Genomic DNA, 25,979 nt, shown 5'->3' on the forward strand with positions numbered 1-25,979 from the left:
ACATACATACAGGGGAGAAATATCATTTTAAAAAAAAATTATTTTGGAATCTTGCATAAGCCAATTCTTCTTGTCATGAAGTCCAAAATCTATATACAGAATTTAAATATGATTGAAATCCTTTTTACTTTCTGCTATGCTTGTGATATTTTCTATAGTACACTAGAGTAATATAGTTCAAGATAAAGACTTTTGGTAAAATTGATTCAATATATGGCAATAAGTGTTTGACATTCCACTAACTTGTTCCCATGATGCAATGCTGAAATGGCACCTGAAGGAAATAGGGCAGCATAGAGGCTGTAAATTCAGAGATCTCACTCCACAATTGCTAACCAAAAGAGGCTTTCTGAATTAAGAGCTAAGAAAGTTGATAATAGAAAAACACAATGTGAAAGAAAAACACTAGAAGCTTAATACCGAGAAGAGGCACAAGGAGACAAAACATATTTCCAAAAAGAAATCAGAATAAATTAATAATCTACTTAGGATCAACTTAAGAGTTGTTGCTGAAATAGTTTTCCTGTTAAGAAAGTCAATTAGATGGTTAGGACTGCAGTTTTATTTTAATTTATACTTCTTTTGTGTAATTTACAATAAAGGTACAACGTAAGTAAGTAATGAAGTAAATATTTTATCAGTTTATTAACTATGACCATGTTTTACCACCTTCACAGAAAATCCTCAATTTCGCTGAATTCTCTCCCCCACCCTGCAACTGAGGACAAATTTATTGACAGAAAAATTGGGTAAATAATTCCTACACAATTTTCCAGAGACAGAAAAAAGTATACAACACTTCTCAAGGATAGGACATCATCCCCCCCCCCCCCTTTGCCTAATGCAACTACCAGAACAGAACAGAACAGAACAGAATAGAATAGAATGCAGAGTTGGAAGGGACCTTGGAGGTCTTCTAGTCCCGTGATGGTGAACCTATAGGACGTATGACATAGATGGCACTCAGAACCCTGTTCTAGTCCAACTTCCTGCTGAGGCAGGAAACCGCATACCACTTTGGACAAATGGTTGTCCTATTTCTTCTTGAAAACCTCCAGTGTTGAAGCACCCACAACTTCTGGAAGTACTGATTCATTGCTCTCACTGTCAGGTAATTTCTCCTTTGTTCTCGATTGCTTCTCTTCTTGATTATTTTCCATTCATCCATTGATTTAAGCAAAGGTGCGCTTGGAAAAAAAAACTCCATTGGGATAACCATGACCTGGATGACCGAGAATCTCCATAGCCATTTTGAAAGAATGTTCAGTAATTTAAGCACAATAATTAAGAATTATTTATTCATTGCAACTGGTGTGTGTGTGGGGGGGGGCATCTTTCTTTTGGTACAAAATTATTCTCACCGGTTTTGTTTGGGACTCTGGAGTTTCAGGAATAGTTTTCTGAAATAATGGATTTGTCTTCTATGCTACTTTTTTTTTAAAAAAGAAGCCAGCTGCTGCTTTTAAGAAAAATGAACTCTCCCTTTGGGAAGGTAGGAATGAACAGAGCGGAAGAATCATACCATATTCTTCATTTGCTTTCCACAACTCATCTGAAGGGATAAGTACTTCTTGTCTTGACATTTAAGGAAGGAATATCAGTAAGATCAGTCAATATGTGCCTTGTATTTTCAGGGGCTTAGCCAACTTGATCTGCTGGAACATAACAAGACCACAAGTCAGCTTCACAGTAGCCTATTAATTTCTTAATCTCTATTAGGCTGGCAAGATACCTTGAAAGCAACAGATAATCCCTTCTGACCTAAATATCTGAAAATACAGATTTTCTCCTCTATAATCCATTTCCTGGTTATATTAGTCAATAACAAATTAGTATGCATGTCTGTCCAGATATGTTCTGTGGCTGACTAAGTTCGTTCTAGCACTTGTCAAGGCTAAATGGCTTTCTTGAGAGCCATGTCTAGTTGATGTTTTTGCCAGATGTAGACGGCACTAAGTGGTGAGCTTATTGAATCAAGCATGATCATTTCAAAGCCCAGGAAGAGGATATTCATTTGAACCTCATCCAGTATATTAGTACTGTACTTCCTTTGTCAGCCTATTTATGGTTGGGTGAATATGGGGCCCACTGAAGCCAATGGCCTGGAAAATAAAGGCATGTGAAGAAATCTAAAATGCTAAAATAAATAATGTGGGGGTTGTAGTTTAACTGCCAGGGTCCTGAATGATGCTTCTGGTAAAAGTTCAAATATTGAATTAATAAGTGGAACGCTTTCATTCCAAGAGAGAGAGAGGATTCAAAATATGGGTTCTGGAATTCTTTCAGTCCTTTTACTAACAGCGGCTATATGTTTGTGTGCATTGGGACTTAGGTGGCAAACTACAGTCTGGGCCAGTTGGCTGGGAACAGAGAGAGCTGTAACTTAGAATGGGGCATTCTTGGCCTGTGCTCATCTGTTTGAGAAAAGATTGATTGATCTCTTAGCTTGCTCAAAATTTATTTGAAATGATGGCTACAGAATACAGGTTCCAAGAATAAGCCATAGAGAGGCAGAAATGAGAGCGTGTTTTGACATAATTTGATAGGTTGCAATAGATTCTGTTCCAGTCTTAAAAAACAACAAATATATTCAATTGTTAATAAAGGACACAATCAACAGGAAGCAGAAGGCCTTTTCTGCCACTCTTGTTTGTTCCTGAAATCATAAGAGAACGGCTAGATTAGAGTTAACCTGAGCAGGGATGAGAATGTTTATTAATATGTTCAAAAACAGATCTCTACGGCAAACTCAGAAATTGCCTGTTTCAAAGAATCAATCTAAAGCAAAAATCCTGGAATTTTTCCAATTTTTTTCCTTTTCCTGTGAAAGGGTTCCTGTTCCTTTGTTTATTTGTTTCCCCCAAATGTTCTTTTGACGGTATTTTCAAACATAAGTTACTACTGTAAGTGTTACTGCTAGCATGGTTGGCTTTTGTGACTTTGAGGCATTATACCTCTTCCACTTCTGAAACATGATGTACGCTTACCGTATTTTCTATTGCTCTAGCTTCACATACCCAGCCAGAGAGTTCCCCCAATTAATAGATTAATTTTCATTAATAACAAAATAACCGAGTTGGAAGGGACCTTAGAGGTATTCTAGTCCAATTCCCCACTCAAGCAGGAAAGCCTGCTTTGAATAATAGATTAACTTCAAAATTAAATTTGAAAGTGGGACGAAATGGTCTTAGGCCTACCTATAGTGTGAGGCACTTTGCTTTGTGGAGGTTCATTGTTGTGCTTCAAGATGCCAACATGTCTTTCACAGCAAATCAGTTCACCTCCACAACATCCTAAGGCAGGGGTGTCTAATCTTGGCAACTTTAAGACTTGTGTACTTCAATTCCCAGAATTCTCCAGCCAGTGCGGATGTCTGCGGAATTCTGGAAATTGAAGCCCACAAGTCTTAAAGATGCCAAGGTTGGACAGACACCCCTTCCTAAGGTGAGATTAATCAGCTTCAATAGTTCATTTAGCCATAATGAATATGCAGACGTCACTTTTCCTGACCAAAGCAAAGCACCAAGGTTGTTTTCTTTCACTGCTTAGAAGTTGTTGTGGCAGACTTTCAAAAAGGGTGCTTTCTTTGGGCCTTTTCAAAGCAAAGCACCTCTCCAAATATCTATTCAGAAGTATCCCAATCGCTTTCAAGACTATAGAAAGCAGCTTTGCAGAAAATCAATGCATTGGTTATATAGCCCGATATTATCTTCTCAGACTGACAACAATTCACCAAACACTGTCACATTTTCTGAGGAACTGATAATAGGAAAAAAGAATGAAAAATGCACAGGATATGCATTGATATGAACTGAATGGTTTCTTTTTTTCCTATTCAGGGACAGTATCCGAAAATGTGTGTTCCTACCTAATCAGCACCAGACCTGTTTGTAGGAAAAGCACTTTCTTACTTTCAAACATTCACTCTGGTCTTTGCTAATGAAGTAATTAGAGCTATTATACTTGAAGAAAATGAGGATTGCCTGCATTTTTTCCTACTCCTCCTCCTTCCCTCCCTGACACCCTCAGTTTTTGTGCAAACTCAGTGAAGTGGTAAATTTTGCCACATGTGCAAAATATCTCACTCAGCTCTGTAATGCAATGTATTTTTTGAGTTGCTACCACCCTTGCTAAATGTAAGTAATAAGAATAATATGGCAACTGGTGAAAAATATTAATTTGGTGAATTTAAGAGTTGTTGCTGATAATTTCAAAGGAGCAGAGTAGCACCATTGCAAGAAATGACATTTTGGGGGTTGTTCTGGTACAGCAAAAAACCTTGGAGCAAAAGAAGGATACACTATAGGATGTTCCCAAGAATAGAGGTTTCTGTTTTGATTATAATGTACTGGTGGAAGAGCATTTTTTCCACCATTGCACTGAAATCTGCTTTTTCTTGTCCCCCCCCCCCCCCCCAAGCCTCATTTATTTTGTTTAGCAATGTATGTTTGTGTGTAGAATTTAGAATGGTGAAAATAGCATAGAGAAAAAAATTGGGCTGATATGATAGTAAAAATTACTTTTATATATGAGATTTATTTATTTAGCATATGATAATGTTACATTAGCCAGGAGACTGCAGTGTGAGTACAAAGTAGTAATTTGGCTGCTAATGTGTCTTGCCCATGTGCTACTCAGAATGCATCACAGAGGGCTGACTAGAGTCACACTCAGGTTCAACAGCATTTTGAAGAGACATCTGTGACTTCTCCTTCCATTGACGTCACCTCACACCCAGGGATCACATTGAGGAAGATCCAGCACTGGCTGGATTCACTCTACCTCATAAAACCCCATTATTTCACCCCTATTTATCTACTTGCACATAACATGCTTTTAAACTGCTAGCTTGGCAGAAGCTGAGGCAAGTGATGGGAGCTCACTCTGTCATGCAATGCTAGGACTCAACTCACCGGAGTACAGACCTTCTCTAGTGTCAAGCCTCTGAGCCACCATGCCTCTCAATTAAAAATAGGTAAAGGAGTCCCTGTGGATTTGACTCCACTAGTCACTGCTAACTGCAGGGCGTGTGTGCTCATTTCTGCTTCAAGGTCATTGAACCAGCACTGTTGAAAGACATTTCCATAGTCATGTGGTCAACATGATGTCATGGAGTGCTGTTACCTTCCTACCATAGTGGTACCTATTTATCTACTTGCATTTGCAGGCTTTTGAACTGTTAGGTTGGCAGGAGTTGGGGAAAGGATGGGAGCTCACCCTGTTGTGTGGCATTCAGGTCTTGAACTTGGGCTGCTGGATTTCCAGTCAACAAAGCAGAGGTGGTATTCAGCAGGTTCTGACCAGTTCTGGAGAAAATGCAACAGGGTTATGGCTCCTAAACAGAGGTGGTATTTAGCAGGTTCTAACCAGTTCTGGAGAGCCAGTAATTGCAATTGTATTTACCCCTAATACTACCAGTAGCAAGAAAGATATCTTACTGAATTCTTTTTTCTTAGTCCTGCCCAGCTGAGTGGGGTTCGACAGGGGAGATAGCTTGTAAACACTGGGTAGAGCTAGAAGTAAGAAATGGGCAGACACTGAACAAAACTAGATTGAATAGATTGAATTTAATTGCAAGTGATTTAATTAATTAATGTAATTATAGTTAATATGCTTACTGTCCAATTTTGGGTCACATTAAAAAATACAGTTTGACAGCAAGTTTTTGAAAGGATATTGCTAAGGGAGGAAAATAATATTGTGTTCAACTGGAAGAGGTTCTTCTGCACCTCTTTCTTTCCCGAATGAATTGTTTTTGCTGGACAAGGAAAAGATAAAAGAATGGGAGGACAGCCTAAGGAAGTTACAAGCAGGTAATGGCAACATGATTAATTGAAAATGATATGCATATCAATAAAAGGGAATATACCGTATTTTTTGGAGTATAAGACGCTCCGGAGTATAAGATTCACCAAGATGTTGAAGAAGCAAATTAAAAAAAAAAGGTTTTGCACTCTGCAGACCTCACAAAAATGGCCCATTTTTCATGAAAATGGCAATATTTTTTTCCAGCAGTGCTCTAGGCATGTCTTCAGCCACCTCATGTCCCCCCAAAATATATCTCCAGTCCTAGTCAAGCATTGGTTCTCTTGATTACCATGCATTTGTTGAGTATCTCCTTATTAGTGATATGAACCTGATTAGTGATTGGCACTATATTCTATTGTTTTTGATAGTTTGTGAAGTTCTGTCTGACCCATTGCGACCCCATGGACAACGTTGCTCCTGGCCTTCCTGTCCTCTACCATCCTCTGGAGTCCACTTAAGCTCACGCCTACTGCCTCGGTGACTCCATCCATCCGCCTGATGGGATTTAAATAATTTAACAACCGGTTCTCTGCCCTAATGACTTCTTCCAACAAACAGTTCACCAAACTGCTCAGAAAGTTAACAACCAGTTCTCTTGAAGTGGTGCGAACTGGCTGAATCTCACCATTGATCCAGCCACCTCATGCTCTGTCATCCCTTTCTTCTTTTGCCCTCAATCTTTCCTTAGGCGCTTGTTCAGTGAGTCCTTCCTTCTCATCTTCAGAATCTGGCCTTCTAAAGAGGGTTGATGTCCTCTAGGACTGACTGGTTTGATCGCCTTGCAGTCCAAGGGACTCGCAGGAGTCTTCTCCAGCACCTATGTATATACTATAGATCACTATAATCAAACACAAAGGAAGATATTTGGCAACTAGCTTGGAGTCATTATCTTCTATAAAGAACTTTTGCTTTTTCTTTCAACCAAGAAAATTATACAAGGGATCTAATCCATGGATACACTGTTGTCATTGAAAATGCACATCAGCATACCTTAACAAAAATAAAATAAATCTCGAAACTTTAATATTCCCTGCTCTTGCCCCTAAATAGGCCCCCTTGGAAAACTATTTTATTGTTTCTCATTAAATTAGAATAGTGCTGAGATGCCAGTCTCTGCCATTTCATATTATTATTATTAATGCAGGAAAAATGGCTACATATTCAGCATTTCCCCAGTTAAAGCTAAAACAAAAGAACAATCCAATTTGTGGTGTTTATCTTTGGGTTTATTTTCCTTTTCATCACTCAAGGTGATTTTATTTTTAAATTAAATTTCTTGCTTTTTCCTATTTCAAATCTGTATTTAAAAATAGCAATATCTTCTAGTGTCAATTATTATTTTTTATTAATTTATTGTCTTTTATTGCTTTTTTAAATGAACATCTGCTTGCTAACAAAAGATTCTTAGAACTATGCATATATAAATTTGTGCATTTTCTCCCTTTTACCTTTGAAACACAATTGTTTTTGTACCTATGATGAATTAAAGAGTTTTGGTTTTCTGATGACCATTATTCTCTACATAATATTTTGCCAAGAAAGTCATATTGAAATAAAGGGAAGGGATTTTTTTGATTATTTAAATTAGTTTGATATTCTATAAAATTCCATATTCCTATTTTTTGACCAAAATATCAGCTAAAACTCCCATGGAATTAGAAAATAAAGACCTGATGATCTGCGTGTACACAACAGATTTATAGATTTACATACTCTTTCTTGGAACTGTCCCTCAAGATAGTTCCTGTTTAATTTATATGCTATGTCTCCATTAATACCTTTAAGACAAATCTGTATACTACTAAAACTCTCATTGACATGTCTTTTAATAGGGCAAAATGCATAGGGCAACAATTTTGGAATTAGGGCATCTCAACTTATAGAATGCACCAGAAGTGGTATTCAGCAGTTCTGAAGAACCTGTAGCAGAAGTTTTGAGTAGTTTGGAGAACCGGTAAATACCACCTCTGACTGGCCCTGTTCCCCTCTATTCTCTGCCTGATCGGGAGGAGATTGAGACTTTGCAGTAACCTTCCCCTGAACTGGGGAGGGAATTTAGATTTTGCAGTATCCTTCCCCTGGAGTAAGGTGGGAATGAAGATTTTACAGTATCCTTTCCCTGCCATTCCCACCAAGTCACGCCCACAGAACCGGTAGTAAAATCCCATCACTGGGATTAAAATTTCCTATGACTCCCAAGAGAGTGAAATTTGTAGAGGTTGTGACTGATTCAGTGCAACTAGCTGCTGCTGAAGTTCATGTGATGTTAATTTCAATGTTCTGTGACATTTTCCCAGCCAATCTCACAATCCCACCCAGCAGCAGCTACTTATCTGCCTGCTGGGCAGGGCAGGGAAGAGGAGAGGAGGGAAGGGAGGGGAGGAGAAGGAGATTTCTTATGCTCCTTGCCAGATTCCCACAAGGAAACTCAATGGGAAAGCTGGCAGAAATTGGAAGTTGCTCCTACCTCACTGCTTTTCTGTCCATCTTTGGTCATTGTTTTTCTCTATTTAGGTAAGGCAATGTCTCTGAAAATATGACCCAGTGGAGCACAGGTTGTCCAGTTATATCCAAAAGTGGCAAGATATCAATTGTAAGACAAGAATACCCAATTATCACAACTCCAAATAAAATCTCAATCAGAATAGAGCTGGAAGGGACCTTTGAGATCTTCTAGTCAAACCCCTGCTCAAGAAGGAGAACCTATACCGCTTCAGACAAGTGACTATTCAGTCTCTTCTTAAAAACAGCTAAGAAATCAGGGTTGACTTAGGAGTAAAGCTGCAGGAGGACGGTGAACGGCCCGTCCCATACAAAATAAAAGAGGAGCAAAAAGAGAGCGGGCTTTTTCAGGAAACAACTTGTTCGTTCATTCGTTCATTTCAGGAGTGTGAAGACCTATCTGTGAATCTCAGAGACCCTGTGCCCAGTCTTTCCTTGCAGAGCACTGCGTTTGGATAAATATTTACATGGCAGATTTCCAAGCTAGATAAGGCCTGTGGTCATAAATTCACCTTTGAAAGACTGTTTACCAGGCGTTTGCTGAATGTGAATGAGCGGAATTCACATTCGTTTAATAAAAGGGATTTTGTCGAGACCAGGAATCTGCCTTGTGCATTTGGGAGAAGCCTAGGTCAGAACAAATTTCATTGTTTTTATTCTTGGGTTTTGAGTGCCCAGAGTTTGGTTTAAGGAGGGTAGTCATTATATTAAAATGTTTTAAACAAGCATATAATCTAGGTCAAAGCATGGTAGAATGTTTGAACGGGAGGTTCAAGTCTAGCTTTTATCACCTTCTATAGCAAGTAATAGGAAACGGCACTGCTAAATATATTGAAGAGATGCTGCCTGACTGAGTCCAAAATAACACTATAGCATTTAGACTTATATACCACTTCACAGTGTTTTGCAGCCCTCTCTAAGTGGTTTACAGAGTCAGCATATTGCCCCAACAATCTGGGTCCTCATTTTAACCAACTTTGGAAGGATGGAAGGCTGAGTCAACTTTAAGATGGTCAGGATTTAACTGCTGGCAGTCAGCAGAATTGCCCTGCAATACTGCATTCGTTACTTGCGCCCCCATGGCTCTCCATCAAAACTTTCCAAAATCATTTTCTTTTCTTGTGAAAAAGGCTGTTCATGAGGTGGGAAAAATATCTTGTTTTATGGAGAGATCAAATATGTGCTATTTCTACCTTATTGTTCCGAAAACATTCAGTTTCCTACTCCTAAATATCATTGTATTTATAAAATAGGGCAAAAAAGAGAAAAAAAAACTGTTTTTTTTAAAACAACAACAACAGCAAGAAGAGTATTTTCCCTAGCTGATTTTAACAACTTTTTCTAAACCATTATTGTCTTTGCCCAAATATCTGTGAAAGTTTTATGATTGGAAAATATTTCCCCTTATTATGCTCCACTGCATAATTTGTATTAAATTATGTTTTTAATCAGCATTTCCTTTTCGTATTGGAAGGAAAAAAATAAGGTTAAAATATATATGATGGATTATAATACTTTTAATTTACAAGAAAAATAAAAATAAAAATCCTTTTATTGCTTGGCTTCTCTCCGGCAAGGTTTTTGAAAACCAATGGCTAGAAAATATTGTTAGTGCTCACATCACACTTCATCTAATTATACTTAAGCATATCCAAAGGATTGCTGGGGCTCATGGAGAGAGATAATCAAATCACAGCCATTCAGAATAAAATAGACACTCAACAGGGGGTTGCTGAAATAGCAATTTAAATGAAACAGTTTAGCAATGAGCGATGAAAGTTCTTGGATGGCCAACACAGGTTCAAGTATCTGAATATTCAAAGATTTCTTCTAAAGCACTACACCAATGTTCCTAGCCAGCAAATGCAGTTGCATGAGTAGGTCTTTGAATGTTCACATTCTTTCATTGGAAAGAAATAAAAGAAACCAACGCCTTGAGGTGGAATCTGATTAAAGACCTATTGCGATTCTGTCAAATCACAGAAAGCCTAGGAGTGATGGCGAACCTATGGCACATGTGCCACAAGTGACATGCAGAGCCATATATGCTAGCAAGCCAGCTGTTAGCTCTGGCGTGCATGCACATGCTGGTCAGATCATTTTTTGCCCTTCAGGAGGGACCCAGGGGCCTTTTTTCACCCTCCCAAGGCTTCAGGAAAGCCCCCAGAAGCTGGGGAGGGCAAAAAACAGCCCCAACGGCCCAACCGGAAGTTCTGAAACGATGTGTTTCTGGCTTCGGGAGGTCCTCTGGGGGGCCAGGAAGGCCGTTTTCTCCCTTCCCAGACTTCAGGAAAGTCTCAGGGACCTGGGGAGGGGTGATGCGCACATGCAGAGGGAGGGTGTTGCGTGCATGTATGCGGAGGTGGGTGGGGGAGGATTGAATTAGTGTGGGCATGTGCACATGTGCAATTTTGGCATACCATAAGAAAAAGCTTTGCCATCACTGCCCTAGGAAGTTTAGGAAATAATGCAAAGGTGAGTTCCATATAACATTCCCTGCCGTGATTCCTGTGCTCTGGAACATCATGCTACCAGAGGTGAGCTCTGACTCCATCCTTTTGGCCTTCTGGAAGGACCTTAAAACATGGCTCTGACATGTGGCTTGGGGCCCCAAAGAGGTCTCTCTACACTGGAGGTGGTTGGTGGAGTAATTGAGATCATCCCATCTTCATGTTGCTTATAGCACTACACTAGCACTTGGACTTATATACCGCTTCAATGTGCTTTTACAGCCCTCTCTAAGTGGTTTACAGAGCCAGCCTATTGTCTCCAACAATCTGAGTCCTCATTTTACCCACCTTGGAAGGATAGAAGGCTGAGTCAACCTTGAGCCGGTGAGATTTGAACTGCCGAACTGCAGCTAGCAGTCAGCTAAAATAGCCTGCAGTACTGCACTCTAACCACTGTGCCACCTCGGCTCCTTATAGTCTTGGTTTTAACCTTTTATTTAATTGTTGTGAATTATAATGCTTTTAATACTTTTAAATTTATCCTTTTACACTATCATAAACTGTCCAGAGTCAGTCTGGATAGTGTGGTAAGTGATAGATAAATTAAATAAATAAACATAGAAACCTGGGAGCTGTATATGGATCCCTTTTACACATAGGTCCTAAAATTCACTTTAGAATTTATATCCTCTTCTGATATAAATGCCAAAAATGCCTTCCCTTTGTGGTCATAAAAACCACCACATTCTTTCTCCTTCATGTTGGTGCTATATTTGGTTCCGATGGCAATAATGGGAAGTGCCAGAAAAATCATGAACGCATCTTTCCAAACTGAAGAGAAAGTATGTCAAACATTGCACTAGTATATTTACCGTATTTTTCACAGTATAAGACGCACCTTTTTCCCTCAAAAAAGAGGCTGAAAATCTGGGTGCATCTCATACACTGAATAGAGCATTTTTTTTGCCTCCTGAAACCCCACCCCCTTCACCAAAATGGCCATGCATAGCTTGTAGCAGGCTTTCAGAGAGCTCCTGGGGGCTAGGCAGGGAAGAAATGAGCAAACAATGGGCAGTGGTTTGCTCACCTTTGCCCCCAACCCCCAGGAGCACTCTATAAGCTTCCTAATGGCTTTTTTTTTTGACAAAAAATGGGCGCATTTTTTGCTCGTTTTTGCCCCCTACCCAGAGCATTCAACAATGGGCCCATTTTCAAGAAAATGGGTCATTTTGGGGAGGTTTGCAGAGTGCAAAAACCTTTTTTAAAAAAATTTGCCTCTTCAAAATCTTGGGGCGTCTTATACTCCGGTGCATCTTATACTCTGAAAAATATGTTTTTTTCCCCCTTTAGATCTAATATTGCAAGCAGATTCAGAATAAAGCTGGAAGGGAACTTAGAGGTCTTCTAATCCAGCCCCCTGATCAAGCAGAAGACCCTATACCATTTCATTTAGGTGGCTGTCCAGTCTCTTCTTAAAAACCTCCAGCGATAAAGCAATCACAAATTCTGGAGGCAAGTTGTTCCCCTGGTTAATTGTTCTCACTGTTAAGAAGTTTCTCCTTAATTCCAGTTTGCTTCTCTACTTGATTAGTTTCCATCCATTGCTTCTTGTCCTGCCCTCAGGTGCTTTGGAGAATAGGTTGACTCCCTCTTCTTTGTGGCAACCCCTCAAATATTGGAATACTGCTGTCATGTCACCATCTTTTCTCTAAACTAGCCATACCCAGTTCCTGCAACTGTTCTTCACATGTTTTAGTCTTCAGGCCTTTAATTATCTTAACTGCTCTTCTCTGCACTTTTGCCAGAATCTCAACATCTTTTAAATTATCTTTTAAAACACACACACACACACACACACACACACACACACACATAGAAAAGGAAGACTGAAAATACATGCTCTGTTCATACATTTCAAGCTGTTCCTGTAAGTTCAGCACCTTTCATGGATTCTCCCTGGGGTGAGTTACCAAGCAATTTCCTGAAGAAGATTCAGAATGTTGTAAGTCCTGCAACATTTACACCTTTTCTGGGAGGAAAAAACTCAGCTGCATTTAACTGGGACAAGTTTTATATTCCTGTCCTGGGCGAGTTGTGGGAAAGTGATATATAGGTTGTGTACCTTCTCTTTTTGGATCAATATGATATATGAATAGCCATTTCCAGTTTCCATTCTTCTTTCATTATTATGGCCTCTTACTGAGACATAAGTTCAATCTTTTGCTGGCCATAAGTTCAATATTATTTTGGTCTCTTACTTGAGACATACGTTCAATCTTCCACTGGCTATTTATACCAATAAATGGCAAATCCATTTATCGGTATAAAACCTGAAGTTCATACCAGTGCTGCATGACATATTGGTTTCTCCTATAGACCAGTTGTCTATTAGAGATACACATATTTATGTGGTTTCCTGAAATAGCCCCTTTTCTATGTATACCTGGTATAGTCTATTTTTCAGTAAAAATACACTTGTTTCTAACTATTAAGACTATAGATATTTCAAAGGATTTTGAGGGGGCTTTGTTGAAGTACAGCACTTCTTTGCTCTTCTTACCAGTCTGGGAAAAAAAGTGCTTCACAAGATCCAATAACTTTAGTGAGCGGATTCCTTACAGTAGAGGCATTATTACTATTTTTGCTTCTCATGTTTTTTTTTCCTGAAAAGCCTGAAAAAGATCAAGGTGTTCTAACAAGTACCAGGAAGATTTGCTGTGAGGTCTATTTAATTTTTCAAAATTTGCAGCTATATACCGAGACATACTTCTTTGCCACCAAGAGGGACAGTTTTGCTATTATTTAGAATATATATGATATATCCCACATTATCTATCTATCATTATCTGTCTGTCTGTCCCATCTGTCCGTCCATCCATCCATCCGCCCATCCATCCATCCATCCATCCATCATCTATCCATCCATCCTTTGTCTATCTAGCAATAGCAATAGCACATAGACTTATATATCACTTCACAGTGCTTTACAGCTCTCTCCAAACTGCTGGCAGCCGGTGATCAGCAGATGTAGCCTGCAGTACTGCAGTCTAACCACTGCGCCACCTTGGCTCTGTGTATCTCTTTTCTAATGTTACGTTGACTCAGGTTGACTCAGCCTTCCATCCTTCCAAGGTGGGTAAAATGAGGACCCAGATTGTTGGGGGCAATATGTTGACTCTGTAAACCACTTAGAGAGGGCTGTAAAAGCACTATGAAGCAGTATATAAGTGCTATTGCGATTGCTACATGATTCCATTACAACTTTGGGAAGTGTGCAGTATTAAAATAATTGAAAACATTACGAATGAAGGTAAATATGTATGTCCCAGGATAATGTTGCTGGATCCAATCTGGATCAGTCACCTGAGATTCCAGATTCATGCTGGAGTTCATCCTCGGGGAGCTTCTCTCTACCAGAACATTAGGTCTGCCCATATTCATGTTCATTGCATCCGTGATGTTATCTAACTATTATTGCTAGCAGAAAAGAATGATCGCGCATATTCTGCAAAGGGGCCCACTACATTCCTTAGCCTAAGTCCTGGGGGAAGAGCCAGGCTTTCAAAACCTGCTTAAACAAGATCATGGCAGGCACTGTTTGATTCTGGGGATGGTTTTCCAGAAGGCTGGTGCTTTGACAGAAAAGGCTTGCCTCCTGGATTCCATCAGGTACTACTGTTTAATCAATGAGACACAAAGCATGCAAACTCTGTCCGACTGTATAGGACGGGCAGTGACAGCATGTGTAGAGATCTGTGAGAATAACCTTGGATGACAGGAGGAAGAGCCACAGCCTAGACAACCGTCACACAAAAGATATTTCAGATATCCCATAGATAAAAGGAACATTGGAAGCATCTCCAAAAGAGGCCTCCCTAATTTTCTGGAAAGTAAAAGAAAGGGAGGGGAGAAATACTTCCAGACTTGCAAGATTCTGTTACAGTAACCTTACAATAAAAGTAATATTATTCATGCTTTTTGCTTCTTGTCTGTGTTCTGACTTAGGCTTCCCCAGTAGCACGAAGCCGAGTCCTCATCCCGATAAACCCCCTTTATTTAATTTAGAGTGTATTCCTCTCCAGCAAAGTCCTTGCCCACAGTCTTTCAAGATAGTTCACAATTCCTGATCTTTATCAGGCTTGGAGCGTAGCCAGGCCGATATCTTCCAGACACCGCAATACTTGGCAAGAATACAGGAATGAACTATTTGTTTCCCTCCCCTTTCACTACTCTTTCATTCCCTATGGGAGGGGCCGTTCACCATCTACCTGTGGCCTTACTCCCAAAGCGACCCTTGTTCCTTAGCTTTTCCATTTGTCTGGCAACTCTGTGCTTGTGCACACTGGGAACACACTCCAGCTCTTCGTCTGCCTCATTTATATCTGACTCCGAAGGCAGCTGATAACTGTTAGATGGCCCTGGCCTCATCCCTGCGTCTGATGCAGAGCATTCGTCAGAGCCTTCCCCAGACTCCAGGACTGGCCCATGTTCCTCCCCAACCTTCTCACTGTCCAAATCTTCTGCCAGCTCTGTTGCTCACTGGCAGACCACAACAGTCTGGACTATCTTGAAGGGCTACCAATATGTGGTTGATGGTTTTCCAGATAACCAGTGCCTAAGGCATGATATCACCTCCTTATGTTCTTTAGCATCAATATTATAACTATGTGCTGATCCTATGGATTTTTCCAGTTTTACATTCAAGCCACTCTGGGTCTATCCAGATTCAACAATATAAAAATTTAGCAAAAAAGGAAACACAAACTTTATGTATCTGTCCATCCATCTATTCCAGGCACAAGCAACCTTCACTCCAAAAGTTAGAACTGTCACAAATCAATCGCATTTTGGTGGGTAGTGGCCAAGGCCGTGGCTTCCGTGTGGGTGCTGGTGGTGGTGGTGGGCACTGGTGGCATCGGCTATGAGCTCTTCAAGGATGTGGTGCTCAGCGGCTTCGTCTACATCAGGGGTGTCCAAACATTTTGCGAGGAGGGCCAGATTTGGTGAGGTGAAAATGTGTGGGGCCGATCATTCAGCCTTTGAACCCATAACATTAAATGCGAATTAACTACCATATTTTTCAGAGTATAAGACGCATCAAGATTTTGAAGAGGCAAATTAAAAAAAAAGTTTTTGCACTCTCCCACGAAAATGGGCCTATTTTTAAAAGGGCATGAATAGCCTTTAAGAGGCTTCTAGAGTGCTCCTGGGGGCTAGGAGGGGGCAAAGGTGAGCAAAAATTGGCCCGTTTTTTGCTCATTTATGCCCTCCACAGCCCCCAGGAGCACTCTGAAAACCTCCTAAAGGCTATCCACAGCCATTTTGGTGAAGGGGGCAGAGTTTTGGGAGGCAAAAAATGCTGTATTCAGTGTATAAGATGCACCCAGATTTTAGCCTCTTTTTTGAGGGGAAAAAGATGCATCTTTATACTTCGAAAAATACAGTATTTTATGAAAGACTAAACAAATAACTCCAGTGGGGAGAAGAGGCTGCGGGCCGCTTGAAATTTGAAAAAGGGCCACATTTGGCCCCCGGGCCGCACTTTGGACATGCCTGGTCTACATTGACGTGGTGAGGACTGGAAGGTGCACGAGTGGGTAGGACAGGTACTCACATGGCTTGGCGCCTTTGGGATACTGATTGGCTGGTGAGTGGTGCTCTGCCTGCCCGGGGGTGGGTGGGTTGTCCACTGGCTTATTTTCGGGGGAGGGCGTATATTTAGGCCCATCCCAAAAATCAGGCCTGGCCTTATTTTTGGGAAATGTTATATTTTCATCTATCTATCTATCTATCTATCTATCTATCTATCTATCTATCTATCTATCTATCTATCTATCTATCTATCTATCTATCTATCTATCTGTTAGATACTTGTTCTAACTACAGTGGTTTCCACCAAGGTCCTCTATTCCGGTGGGAACAGAGGTTTAATCCTATTGGTCGAAGGGTCTGACAGCTCCCTATAAAAGGCTGCTGTCAGACTCAACCTTCGCTGGATTGTTCTCACTTGTTGTACTTAATAAAGAGCTGTTGTTACCGTTAAGCCTGAGTGTGCCTATCCATTACCCAATCAAACACTATCTACATGCTGGGGTTGCATTATTTTACAAAAGCTTTATCTTTTATGTTGCATAAGCAATTATTTTGGGTTGTAGATGAAATACTTCTGGTTTTATGTCATTACCCCCACCCACTTTCTATCTGAAATGAATGTGTCTTATCTAACTAAAGTTTGGAGAGTACTACAATCTACCAGTTGTATAGTATCCTAAGACCTGAGGATGGCTTGTGATGCAGAGAAGAATCCAACAATGCAAAGGCAAAGGAAGGATGCATTTATAGAATAGGATTACTTAAATCTTGCTTTAAAATAATTTGCAAACCGTTTGCACCCAAGAGAAATAGTTTTCTTTCTTTATAAATTTGTGACCTCTTTCCAATTTAAATTTGCTACTCAGGAATCTTTTGACTGGAGTATAGGTTCTGAATCTTAAAGTCAGCTCTTGAAGCTAGAAAATGTACATCTGAGCTTGAATCTGGCTTTAAAGAGTATTTTAAAATACCTCTGATAGTATATACTTAGTTGCTGATAAAGCACCATTTTAGTTGTAAATGTACAAACCAAATATTTGACAACATCCAAGTGGGATATTAAAAACAATAAAAATCAATGCAGTATACTATTTTAACAAACAAAACAGAAATAATACATCTCCAAAAAAAAAAAACACCACCTGGATAATAAATAAATCCAGAGATATAAACTATAAAAAACCTAGGTAATATAGCCATGTTTATCTGACTCTAAACAATATTAAAAGTGGAACAAAATATATATTAAGTCCAGATCAATTTTTTCTTCCTGTTTGACTTCATCTCAGTCAAGAAGGGCCAAGGACAAAAGGTGAATGGGAATGAATGTTAAAGGAACAATTTTCATGATCAGGAAAGCCTACAAATAATGTAAGCAAATTATTAATAAGTAAATTATTAATACGTAAATTGAGGGGAAGGAAAAGAACATATGATTTGAAATCTATTTCTTCCTCAAAAGGAAGCATAATTAAGGATGTTTTCCTTCCACTATCCAAATTTTATCCTTCAAAATTAACTGCTCCATGTGGCTTTCTCTGCAAGGCTAAGTTACCATTTTATTACCATAAAAAGAAAAGAAGAGAAACTCAAATATGTTTGCAGGGTTTGTGAAGGGTTTATTTTAATGTAGGGAAAAATAATCTCAAAATTCCATTTGTCCTCTCCTGATTTCTTTATAGAATTCTTTACAGAAATAAAAACCTCTCTGAATTCCACAATCCATCTTTTATTACTATGAAAGCCTCTGCGTATATTATTAAAAATACAGGCCATATCCTTAGTTGTCATCTTCCTAATCGCTCAAGGCAGAGGCATGTAAGCAGGGCTGGAACTAATATTTTAACTAATTGCAATATTGTATTGTATTATCAAACATTTATCACAAATACTCTCAATATGTAAGAGAATAACGAGTATTTTCTTTTCTCCCAATAATTTATTTGCAACATAAAGTTCTGATTACATTGGAGTACCAATTATCCATTTTTCTAAATTGTTCCCAATGTACTATAGTGCTATAATCTATTTTCTTGAAGATACTTGCATTGATAATTGTTTGAACCCATGATTGATATGCCTCCAACGGAACCAAACAAAACATAACAGCATTGACCTTTGCCCGTTAGTATTGATTTCATCAGTGAATTGGTTTATCACAGCAAAAGAAGAAAGTTGTACATTTTTCATTAGAAAAAGAATATTTAGATCTGAATTCCTCAGCTACAGGGAAGAGGGTGGAGGGAGATGCAAACCTTAAAAGCAAGCAATGTGGGTTGGGGTTAAAAGTTGGTTCTGTGAAAAGAGTTGTTAATAGGTTCCCTGTTGCTAAGGAAACTATTTCCTTGGTAGCTGGATGCTTGCTATGTCTTGCTAAATTGATGTCATAAAGTCGACAAAGAAGAATGAAAAATATTCAAACTGTCTCTACAAAGTGCTCTAAGCAAGAACCCCTCTAGAGAGCAGTGTTGAAATCAGCTGCCTGGAAGCTACTGCCAGCGTGGAAGTTTAAAAGCGAAACCAACCGACATGGAAATGGGAAAATCCAAAGGGGGGGTGGGTGTAGCAGTCATTTAGACTGCAAGGAAATATAATCCTTCACTAAGCTCCTAAGCCATTCAAGAGGTTGTAATGGAGAGCTCATAGATCAGCTGAAAAGCAACAGACCAAACCTGTAACAAAACAAGGAAGACACCACAGAAACCTTTCTTCATCTTTCTCAAGGATGTTATAAATTACTGGAGCTCAGGAAATCTCTATAAATGCAGGTTATGTACCAGTAATATATTTGGAAACGAGGGAGCCTGCATTGCATTTTCTGGAAACATTAAACAAAAGTATGCTCTTTCAGCTTGCAAGTTCATGAAAATGGACTATGACCACGAATTATCAAAATCTGTTAAGAATTCTAATGCACTAACTCCCCAAAAAACACCCGTATACCAAATTTATGTGCACAATTAACTGCTATTTTTGTGAGCAGTTCAGGTACATCGTTTTGTACAAGTTTCACAATGGAATGTTCTTGCTAATAATAGCTGAATATACCATGATAAAGCTGTTGAATGGATATTAAGCCCATAACAACAACTGGCAAAATTGAATCCTTGCAAATGAGACTGAACATAATGTCAGATTTGTGCATGGATGTATTTCCATCTGTCAACTGCTTGAATTTCTAATAAAGATCATTATTAGAGAAACAAGGACACATGCTTTGATTCAGATCTGGTTTTGCCTTCCTTTGTACAACCAGCCACACATCAAAAACATCTGCTATCTAGCTCAATAGCAGTGAAATCCACTTATAAATGCATATAGGAAAGATGGGCGTTTGATTTATCTAAATTCTAGATAATGAGATAGAATAGGATAATTTGGGGGTGATTTTTATTACTCCAAGATAGAGGAGATTAGTCTGAACCCACTTATTTTGAGCTCCATGTGACCTAAGTGGGTTTTTGATGATGTCTTTTAATCTGCATAATGTAGCTAAACTGAACAAATGACCAGTTTAATTGTTATTATTATGGTTGGTGGCACAATCAGCCAGATGTTCAGACTGGATTTGGCATTTTTGTCAGCCTATCGAGTCCTTCCCAAGGATCTAAGATAGGCAGATGTTGTTGCTTGGTGATGTTAATTATTATTAATAGCAATTAATTAAGTTAATTGTTATTATTATTTTATTAGGCTGAATTATTTCGACCTACTGGAAGAAAAACAAAAAGAAAAACAAAGTCTCCATGATAAGAAAAGAAGGAAAATAAAACAATTTGGAATGGAATGGAATAGAATAGAATAGAATTCTTTATTGGCCAAGTGTAATTTGTCTTGGTGCATATGCTCTAAGTGTACGTAAAAGAAAAGATACATTCATCAAGAATCATAATTTAAAATTAAATTAAAATATACTTCACTAACTCCAAAACTTCGGAGCCCAGAACAACTAACGTTAACAAGCCCAAATCCAACATTAACAATAAAGAAAAGAAAACACATAATGAGGAACCAAAGAAGTACAGGATCACATCCAATTTCTGGAAAACTAGTTCATCTCCTGTACTTCCACTCTGATAATGAGCCCCATTGCATTCTGGATATGCTGGCTTCCTGGGGACACATGCTTTGTCAATTTCACCCTGCATTGGAGGAAGAGATTTTTATGAACTTGTATGTAGGTCAGGGGAGGCTTTTGACTGTGGAAGAGTTGGGGGGATAGGGATGACCTGTGTGACACATGGGCATTTTCTTTCCACACTATGATGCTCCATCCAGAATGCAGTGGACCTTGTTATCAGAGTGGAAATACAGGAGATGAGCTAGTTTTCTAGAAAGTAGCAGAGGCTGAACATTTCTGGAGGACATTTTGAATGTCATCATGTACCACCACAAGTTCTTTTTTGTTCCTCATTATATGTTTTCTTTTGTTTATTATTACTGTTGGGTTTGGGAGAGGTTTTTTTTAATTGTTCTGGGCAGAACTTGTGGTGGTTATCACTATACTGTTGCCTAAGGCCAGATTGCTCATAAAATTCCACACCTTGAAAATATTCCACATCTAGGAAATTTCAGCATATCCCACAGGGGGAGATATCACTTTCATTACTAGACTTCACATGTCCCCAGGGCAAAAATACCTGAACAAATAGATACATATTACTACTCTCAGTGATCTGATTCCACAGTCTACATTTTGATTGTTGTATTGCAGGGGTGTCCAAACTTGGGAACTTTAAGACTTGTGGAATTCATGCTGGCTGGGGAATTCTGGGAGTTGAAGTCCACAAGTCTTAAAGTTCCCAAGTTTGGACACCCCTGCTGTATTGCATGCTATGGTGTCAAAACAAATTCTGCCTGTTTCATGTAACTTGCCCTGTGTGTTCCTTAAAATGACCCAGTCTGGATTTGAACCTAGCACTTTGCTTCTAACAATACATTTTCAAAATTGTTCTTTCTCTTTGGCAAGTTTCTTGAAGAGTTGGCATTGGTGTATTCTATCATAGTAGCAACTTTCATAGGAGAAGCATAATTTTATCTTGGGACAACAAGATTGATTCCATATTGTTAAGATCCGGACTTTAAGTTAGCATGATTTGAAAAAAACCTGAATCAATTTCTATGAAATTGGGAGTGTGTATTCAGTTCTAGCTTCTCTCATGAAATTTCATTTAATGCTCTGAAAAGCAAGCAACGTTTTATAGGTTTCTCTTGTTATCACCTCTAGTGGGCAGCAACAAACTCTTAAACAGCAAACTACCAGCCTTATGTGCCCAGAAGTAGTCACCTGACCCCTGAAAGCCAATAAACAGAAAGAATTGTTCTGTCTGTTTTTGGAAGGAGAGAGTATGGGGCTTTTGGGGGAGCTGGGAGTCTTAAATTAGGGTCAGGCAACACCAGGAAATGGAGAGTTACTTTTCTATCATGGTTACTTTTCTATCAGGGTGGAAACTAATCAAGGAGAGAAGCAACTTAGAACTGAGGAGAAATTTCCTGACAGTTAGAACAATTAATCAGTGGAACAGCTTGCCTCCAGAAGTTGTGAATGCCCCAACACTGGAAGTCTTTAAGAAGATGTTGGATAGCCATTTGTCTGAAACGGTATAGGGTTTCCTGCCTAGGCAGGGGGTTGGACTAGAAGACCTCCAAGGTACTTCCAACTCTACTATTGTATTGTATTATCATGTTAAGGAGTATAACCTATGAAATGTAGATTCATATCCACCCTCAATTATGGAAGCTCACTGAATGAAATGAATGAATGAAAGCTGAATGAAAACTGTTACTCTCTCTTAATTCAACTCACAATACTTCACAATTATTGTTATTGTGGGGAAATTTTGAAGGATAAAGTGTGTTAGAATATTCATGACAGGGAGAGATATGGTAACAAGGTCAGCCAATGGGAGCTGAAACAGATTGGAGCCTGGCCGTGGTTTAGCCCTACAGCTCTGTGCTGTGCTGAGAATTGAAACTGAAACTAGTGTTGTCTGTATTAAGCTCTGTGCTGGAGATGAAGCTACTCTGTCTGCTCTGAACTCTGAGATGAAACTGTTCTCTCCTGCTTGTGTTCTGCTTGTAACTTGAAAAAAATCTACTATTGGTATTGTACATTTATTCATCTGTTATAATGTATATAAAGAAGTTAATGAATCCAGCTGAATCAGTTATCTGTGTGTGCTTTCTGGATTTGATTTTTCTATAACAAACTCTGACAAAGTGTATGGATTTTTTAAAAAATTCCAGGAAGAATTTTGTGGTAAAAATCTCCATACTAAATAATATACAATCAATACTTCTTTATTAAATAAGTGCATTCGAAACAAGATAACTCGAAACAAAATCACTGCATTTGAAACACAATAATTCCTTTGAAGGTTTATTCTCTCTTGAAATACATTTTGAAGGCAGATGCTACTTCCTCTAGTAGAAGAAAAATTAAGAGAGGAAAAATTGAAGGAAAAATTCCAAATATAGTCTAAACATCTGGCTGACCGTGTGACCCAAAAACAATTTATTAAATTTAAATGTCACTTGACTCTCGGTGACTCGAAATGGAATTACACCTAAGCACGAGGATGGAGGAGGATGGTGCATATTTAGAATAGCTGGCCAGGAAGGTGGAGTTTCACATTGGCATTTTGGTATCCTTGGCACACTTTCTCGATTATTGACATCGGTGTTCGCCTAACAGCCCAGAGAGCTGAAGCCGGCATCTTTTATATTTGTCACTGTCACTTCACAAGTGTTTGCATTGTTCAGGAAATTGTATGTGTAAAGCAAAAACTGCCTGCAACCAACTTCAACAAGGGAGTAGGGATGTGAGGGTGCTTGAAACAAAAACAGAGGTTTTATGTGTCCTATTATGTGCCCCAGCCAGAGTCATAAATAATTGTGACAAGTTTTTTCTCTCTCCCCCATTGTTACATGTAAAAGTCCTTGACTCTGCCTCCTGTCTCAACTCCTCTCTCTCTCTCTCTCTCTCTCCCTCTCCCTCTCTCTCTCTCTCATGCACTGGAACTGCCACGATGCATGATGATAGATAGCCCTATGTAGCAAATGACAGCTGGATAGATTTTTTAGTTTGTGCTTTAGAGGGAATCAGATATGCTGTATAAAGCAATAAAAAAGCATACTCACAAGGTGGGTTAAAAATAGCTAGCACAGCATTACCCTACTTTGTTCTTTATCAAAAGCCACATCTTTACATTCAAAGTCTGGTGGTACTGATGCTAATGATCACCTCCTTTTGCCCAGTTCCACTCCCTCCCTCCCTCCTTCTCTCTCCCTCCCTCCCTCCCTCTCCACTGTCCTCTAAAATTCTTATTAATAAGGTAATAATAAAAGGACACAAGCAGGTACATGTGGCTACCTACCTAAACACATGGATTTCCCAAAATAAAATAAATAAATTCAGAAGAGGACTTAAAAGTGGTGCAGTGGCCTAGAGGTGGAGCTCTCACCTCACAATCATGAGACTGTGAGTTCGTTTCTGGGTAGAGGCTGATATTTCTCTCTCTGGGCACAATGAGAATATATCTGTTGAACAAATCTCTGCATTGGCGATCGGAAGGGCATCTGGCCAATAAACACTTAGCTCCATTCAGTTTCCCAGACTCCACCCCACGAGGGATTATGGGGTTGTTAACAAAGATGATGATATTGAGAAGAAAAGTTACAGAAAGTGGAAAGTATTGAATGTATGAACACATCTGCACAACTGCATTTAGGGTGTACATCTGTTACTGTTTTCTTTGGATTAGGAGGTTCTTCTTGGTCATGCTTAGTCACCTCTTGTCTTGTCTATCGCGATTCACTCGTCACAGGGCTGTCCTTGGAGATCACCGAGAAGGCTCAGCTGGTCAGATTGCTGTAGTTTGAGTAGTGATGGAAGCTTCTAGGTATGTCCATGTAATGCCTCTACTGCCACACTCCTTATAGCAGGATGCAACCAAGGAAGCAAGAAACACAGAAACTTCAGTGTATTGAACACAACTTGTATCTTGTCTGGAACTTTTACTTATACAAAACCCCTGGAAGCAATATGTGTGCACTTTTGTCCTGTGCTGGGATTCACCAGTGCTATGCAGCTTAATTTTTCTTCTTCTATGAGTTCAAACTTTTTACCAGGAGTTGAAATAATGGATCCTTGCACTTTATGTGACGATGTATAAGGCATTGACTTTAGGAGTGCTCCTAGCTAGTGCCTAGTGCTCATTAGTAGACACAAAGAGCTCATCAACAGTCTGGGTCAAAGATTGAACAATCAAAAACTCTTTTGCTTGGGATTTCTTCAAACTGAATCAATTGGAGGTCTACCTAGATGAGGAAGTAATTGGAAACCAGCTTTCTTGGACTCCTGTGATATGTAGCAATCAGTTTACCAGATTCAAATACAGAGTGCAAAATAACAGACTTGGAAGGGACCTAGTCCAACTGCCTGCTCAAACAGGAAACCCTATACCATTTCTAACAAGTGGCTGTCCAGTCTCTTCTTGAAAGCCTCCAGTGATGAAGCACACAGAACTTCTGAAAGCATCCAGAAGCTCCATTGTATGATTATCTCATTGGTTGATTCTTCTCACAAGCTTCAGAAAATTTCTCCTTTCTAGGTTGAATCTCTCCTTGATCAGTTTCCATCCATTATTCCTTGCTTGACTTTTGGGTGCCTTGAAAAATAAGTTGTCCCTCCTCCTCTCTGTGTCAGTCTCTCAAATATTGGAACACTGCTATTGTCACTTCTGATCCACTAAACTAGCCATGCCCAGAGTTCTTGCAACCATTCTTCATATATTTTAGCCTCCAGGCCCTTAATCATCTTTGTTGCTCTTCTCTTCACTCTTTTTAGAAGTACATCTTTTTTATAGTGTGGTGACCAAAAGTGGATGCAATATTGTAGGTGTGGCCTTACTAAGGCTTTAAAGAGCAGTACTAGTATCTCATGTGATCTTGATTCAATCCCCCTGTTAATGCAATTTAGGATTGCACTGGCTTTTTTTGGCTGCTTCTGCATATTGCTGGCTCATGTTTAATTGGTTGTCCACTCCACGATCCCTTTCACAGTTACTCTTATTAAGTCAGGTTTCACCTAGTTTAGATGTGTACTTTTGGCTTTTCTTGGCTAAGCATAAGACTTTACTTTTCTCTACATTGAATTTCAGTTTGTTAGATAAGGCCCAGTGTTCATGTCTGTCAAGATCCTTCTGGACAGACATCTGCAAATTTGATAAGTTCCCCTTCTATTCCCCCATCTAAGTCATTTATGAAGATATTGAAGAGTACTGGGAACCTTGTGGTACCCTACTGCTTACTTCTCTCCATGTAGATATAGTATCATTAAGGACTACTTGTTGAGTTCGTCTGTTCAGCTGACTGTGAACTACTGAGAGATATATCACATTGCAGCTTACTCTACCTCTGAAGATGCCAGCAACTGGCAAAAGATCAGGACAATAAAATAAAAAAAAAACACCATACCCCTAGATCATGGCCATTCAGCCCCCAAATCATCACTGCTTCAAATAACTATTGTGATTCAGATTTGGCATAGCCTGATACATGGAAATGAGTTGGAGAGATCTGGTCAAAGCCCAGCTTGCACACGTTTGGTATACATGTCCATATCTG

General features: G+C 39.3%; 1 long non-coding RNA gene across 1 annotated transcript in view; it reads right to left on the reverse strand.

The window, feature by feature from the left end:
• Positions 1-13,829, reverse strand: part of LOC309388763 — a 259,500-nt gene extending 245,671 nt beyond the window's left edge. The window contains exon 1 of the long non-coding RNA XR_014174837.1: positions 13,813-13,829. This is a non-coding gene — a long non-coding RNA (uncharacterized lncRNA). The remainder of the gene's footprint in view (positions 1-13,812) is intronic.
• Positions 13,830-25,979: the final 12,150 nt, after the last annotated feature.

The sequence above is a fragment of the Natrix helvetica genome (assembly GCF_964273705.1).
Source record: "Natrix helvetica genome assembly, chromosome: 3".
In the NCBI taxonomy this organism is placed as follows: Eukaryota; Metazoa; Chordata; class Lepidosauria; order Squamata; family Natricidae; genus Natrix; species Natrix helvetica.